The sequence below is a fragment of the Glycine soja genome, chromosome 6, assembly GCF_004193775.1.
Source record: "Glycine soja cultivar W05 chromosome 6, ASM419377v2, whole genome shotgun sequence".
Lineage (NCBI taxonomy): Eukaryota > Viridiplantae > Streptophyta > Magnoliopsida > Fabales > Fabaceae > Glycine > Glycine soja.
The window spans coordinates 33,898,260-33,904,179 of record NC_041007.1 but is presented as its reverse complement, the minus strand read 5'-3'; the positions used below and the strand labels follow the sequence as shown (position 1 = coordinate 33,904,179).

Here is a 5,920-nt window from a genome sequence, read left to right as displayed (position 1 = left end):
TTAAATTCTAGTTATTTTGAGGCCAAACCCAAATCAATCATGAAGGAGTGGGCCTAGATCAATTCCATCATAAAATTTAAAAATTAAATATTTGAGAAGATATTCTTTAAAACAACTTTCTGAAATGAAATTAATTTAGCTACAGCCACTACATTCAACATCATGGGTACAACTTTTTTGCTCCCACTCGTCCCTTGGTACATGTAGCCTCACTACCATAGCATCCAAATCAAATAACCAACATTTTCAATTGGGATAATTATCAAAATACAAACAAGAGTTTCCCCCAACAAATTCAGGACGTCTGCACTCACGATATCAAAAGCCATTTTCAAAACACCAAATACTTGTATCGTAATCTAATAATAATAACAACGACAACAAGACAATAATAATAATGATAATAATAATAATAATAATAAGTCTCAGAATTGCAGAATAATAACAGCAAGGCAAAAGAAGCCATTCAGTCCCGAAAGATGGTATTTGATGACTGATATCATCATTGGCTACATTCAGAACAACGCAAAGGCAAAGTGATCATCAAGGAATACCTTTGATTTAGCTATAGCCATGACACATTCAAGATCAAGGGTAGTGAAGTTTCTGTGGGGGTAGTTATCACATGATGCAAGATCAGAGATGAAGAGACCATGTTAGGACCATACGTTTTGTTTGGTGTTGAAGGAACCTCTGATGTCAACGGAGGCGGCAACGGCAGCGACTGACGAGAGCGCCGCCGCGGCGAGAACTGGGATTTCCACTTTCGTGTGAGTGAGGCGAAGGAAATCGGTGATGCTATAGAACGAGAAGAGAAGGGAATTGTATGAGCCACGGTGGGGGCGACAGCCTTCAGCGGCTCTCGCAGCAACAATGGGGGGCAGCGCCGGCAACAACAGTGGAGGGCGGTTTGAGAGGTGAGAGGCGACAGCGACAGAGTGAAGTGATGGTGAACCCTATTAATATTATTTTTATTATCATATGATTGGGTTGCGTAAGGAGTTATGATAATTCATAACTAATTGTTCAACTCCATTATAATTAGGTTTATATTGTATTGGATTAAATTGAACCTAAACACTTTTAAAATTTAACTCAATATAATTAGATCATGTTGGATTATGGATTGATTTATAGCTAAAAACACTGTTAACAATGTGAAGTTAATATTTTTTAAATGACAGGACTTAATGACGTGGTGCTCTATTAAAAAGCCATGCTAATAGTTAACTGAAGCTTTCTAACGGAAGTAATAAATTCAAACATAAAAATATGTTAGGTACTAATAAAAATTTAGATACAAAAATCAAAACATGCTATTTTGCAGATACTCAATTTATTTAAGCCTAACAACTTTTGTCCGATTTTATTTACTTATTTATAGTTTCAACCCTCTATATGTATTATTCACCAAAAAAACCCTCTATATGTATTTAAATAATTAATTATTCATACAACAGTAAAACAAAACTTGTGTTTCTTTAATAAAAGTGTTGAATTTGAATTTTGTAAATAAAATAAATAACTGATTTGAGAATTTTAACTCAAATATAATGCGTCACCTAATTTAACATTTTTATTGGTTAAATTGGTTTCGACAAACTCATTATCAAAATCAATACAAAACTATTATATTTGACACTATTAGAAAATACATTTTCAACATCGGTTATTTACGACATTTTACATCAGTTTTAAAATCGATGTTGAAAATATCGATGTTGAATGTATTATTGTTAATATCGATTTTTTAAAAATCGATGTTAACATAAAAATGCTAACATCAGTTTTCTAAATAACCTATGTTATATATAAAGAACTATAGCAAAATAAGTATATACATAATAAACGTTGACATCGATTTTGATATAAAATCGATGTTAACTAATAGATTAACATCGGTTATGTATAAATAACAGATGTTATTAGAAATAACCAACATCAGTTTATTGAAAAATTGATGTTAAGGTGTATGTTGACATTGATTTTTCTAAATAATCGATGTTGTTTACTACATTAACATCGGTTTTTATTAATAACCGATGTTGTTTTCAAGTTTTTTTTTATATAAACTTTTTATTTTTACAATAAATCCAAAATTGTATCTGTAAAATGCAATTTCAGACCCAATTTACAGCAAATAAACATTTTATTCTGCTTTCAAGCAGTTTTAATCACAATAAACAATGAATAATTGATTTATTATTATTAACAACTATCAACAAATGAATTCAATGTTCAAATAACATAGGAAATGACAAAAATGTTTGAAAGAAACGTACCATTTCCCAGTTATTCCTGAAACTTCCTAATATGATGGTGGACATCCAGTGCATGACATAATAGCCGCACTCAGTGCTTCCTTTTTGTCTATTACACTAACTACATAATGAAATTTGGATATTAATTAAACAATTAGTGTACACACACATAAGAAGTATATATAAGTGGAAGTTTTATGTAAATGACGTACCTTGACGACAATCCACCTAGCAGCAGCCTTTGATTTAGGCTATGGAGCATCATCAAGACCTTTTAATGCACTGTTCCAGATGAGTAACAATTAAAAGCTGGTGTTGTTGAGGTATTTCAATGCAAATGTATTGAAAAAAACACTGATCTGTTAATTATCCCCTTAAGGTAGTTGTCTAGCCTGTTATGCAATGAACAAAACCAGACAATTAGGTGTTCCTTGGGCAGGAAGACCACCATCTACCAGTGTCCACTGAAGTGGAGACGAATATGAGTTAGTATATTAGTAAACATTAATTAAATTCAGTTATTTTGTGTGACTTACCCATTCAGGTAGGCTCCAAGGTAGAAATCGCGTTTTGAACTCTGCATCCAACTCTTTATGTAACTTTCAGACTCAAACTGTGATTGCCCAAACCTCTAAATGGATTGTGGCTCGAGGAATCCATACAGATCAGAAATCCCACTCGCATACTTGTTTCAGTCAGATGCCTGTTTATGTTAAGTCAAAGTTAAATATTTATGAATTGAAAGTAATAACTTAGGTAATTAAAAGTAATCTAAAATGACTTACAGAATCCACAACTGTAACACTGATATGCTGAGACATTGATCACCGTGTGCGATTTCGGAGAGGTCTTCGTGCTTTATGTAGAGTGGGAAGTCTGGATTAAAGACCCCAAACACAGTGGCATCCCATGTAACTTGGTAAGGCCTCAAGAAAAGCTTTGGGATGGTCAATATCATCAGATAAAGCAGATCATCGACCTCCGGATCCGACTTTTGAGGTGGTTTTTCCAGAGACACAACTGCCTGTTCATGAAACAAAGTTAAATGGCCTAATTTGAGGCACGCTGAATGAATTAATTAAAAAAGAAGAAACATATAGTAAGAGTAAAGTACCTGCTGTGATAAAGGCTTGACCAGATGTGTCGGCCAAGCAAGGAAGGTGTGAATTGCCTACCCCACTAAGGAAACCTCATCAGTGGGTACAGGAATGGGAGCATCTGGAGACATGTAACATTTGGAGACATGCAACATTTGGAGACATGTTAAGGAAAACTACATGTCCTAGAGTTCCTATTACGGAAGTGTATGCGGCCACTAACCATCTGAATGAAATGAATATCATTGGGAAAGGAACTTCAGGTGAGATTCTTTTTTATCACCTTGTTGAAAAGCTGGTGGTGACAAAAAATTATTTAACCTAATCATGAATGAGTCTAGAAAAAATCGCAAAATACAAAGACAGTTAAATCTAAATTTCCTAGATGCATAGGCATAATACAGATACATATTACTGAATTGGATAAGTGTTCCTAGAGTTAAAAACTTAAAATCTTGGTTCTTTGCCTTGCCTAACCAATTGGAGACATCCACTTATTTATTTAAATTGTCCAAGCTTGATTGAATCTATATGTATAAGGAAATCTTATTAATGGATTTTAATTTTAGGTAAGGTCTATAAGGGTACAATGACAAATAATTTGAATGTTGCAATAAAGAACATAATCAATGATGATGGAAATGTGGACACTTTTGTTAGAGAAATTACAAGCTCATCTCATGTCAGACACCTTAATATCAGTCGTTGCAAACAATCACAGTTTACTTGGTGCCAACTTAAAGTGGAATTAAACAAGGAATATACTTAAAGTGCATAAAAAAGTTAAATAATGCTCAAAATAGGCAATCCTAGCTTAAATCTTACCCTTTCCTTGATGTCACCCAAAGTCGGCAAGTACAGCTTATAGAATTCCTCTCTGAATGCAACTACAAACCTAAATAAAGTTTAGAAACCAACAAGAATAAGACAATTAGAATCTGTTTGATTTGTATAAATTTAAGGGATAGCAAGATACATCTACTATATTATAATATTTTCACTTTTAAAGGACTAAAGACGAATTATTGACCATAATTGATATATTAGCATTTGTAGTGATTTTTGCGGACAAAGCTTGATTTGTGAGTTGATTTTAGCCTTAGTTTCACTTTGGTTATTAGTCAATTGATCCAAGGAAACTTCCAAAGTAAAACGTCCAATTGATTTTTTTGATTATTTTATTCAAAGATATTTTGATTATTTTATTATTATTTTTCAAGATATTTTGATTATTTTATTATTATTTTGCTTTTTTTTTGTTTAACCGAGGTTACAACGTGAACGAACGGTTAGATTTCGTTTTAACAGTGATTAACCGAGATTACAACACAAATGATCGGTTGAAATTCATTTTATCATTTATTAGGCGAGATAACGGCTTAAACGATCGGTTAAAGCGTGTTAAAAATAGAAGAAATGAAAACCGAAAATGAACGAAATGAAGATGAAAGCTAAAAAAACAAGAAATGAATTGAAAGTCTCGGATTCGAAAACTTACCCATTGAATAACGAAGAATGAACGAAGAACGGATGAAGAACGATGAAGAATGACGGAAAACCTTCACGGATTTGCTCGCGGAAATGTCTCGAAAGCGTTATGGAAGCACCTCGACTTGGATTTTCTTCATGGAAACAATTTTTTTCATCCAAAACAGCTGAAATACATAGCTAGGGGGATGAGGGATATTTGGAACAGCCCCCTTTCGCCTATTTATAGGAAAAAGGGGAGGAGGTTGCCGCCCAGCTCGCCCAGGCCAGCTGGGTTGCTTCCTCCAGATTAGAAAATTTGAAAATTGCTATTTGCACCCCCTTTTGATAAGTTCACCCCATTCTTTTGTAATTTTAGGAAAAGCTACGGAAGCATATAGAACTTGACTTTATTCTTTTTTTATCTTCCTTCTCACCCATATTAAGTGAAATATGTTTATTTAGGGCTTTAGGAATTTTACGGAAGCATTACGAAAGCTTTAAGCAAGCATATAGGACTTGATTTCCCTCTTTTTCCTATTCTCTTTCACCAATATTAAGTGAAATAGGCTTACTCAAAGTTTTAGGAATTTTACGGAAGCATTACGAAAGCCTCAGAAACTTCGGAAACCAATTTCCAACAAAACATGGAGGATCTTGATAAGTTCACCCCCTCCCCTTTGCTAAATGCACTCCTTTTTATTTACACACCCCTGTTTACTAAATACACTCCCCTTTTTCTTTTTTTTGCTGATTCTTTTTTTGTAACGTTACGGAACTTTACGGATTATGTAACGATATTTGTTTTCTTTTCGTAATGTCGTGAAACTTTACGGATTACGCAACCATCCCCTCTTTGACTTCTGGAATGTTACGAAACTTTATGAATTGCGCAATAATGCTCCCTTTTGACTCTCAACATCTCTCGGAACTTCACGGATTGCCTAACGATGGGTGTCAAGTTCCTCGAAGCGATTATGCAAAGGTCGCATCCCAACAAACAGATGGTCTCTGTGTGCCATCAGACTCGATCGTCTCTGGATGGCGAAAAGGTGTGCGGATGATCATAATTTGTCTCCGCATGTCACATGACCT

The 5,920-nt window shown here is 34.1% G+C and overlaps 1 non-coding gene across 1 annotated transcript; it reads right to left on the bottom strand.

The window, feature by feature from the left end:
* Positions 1–420: 420 nt before the first annotated feature.
* Positions 421–512, bottom strand: LOC114417547. Its single transcript, XR_003667809.1, has one exon. It is a non-coding gene; the product is annotated as a small nucleolar RNA SNORD96 family (small nucleolar RNA).
* Between the last annotated feature and the right edge of the window lie 5,408 nt (positions 513–5,920).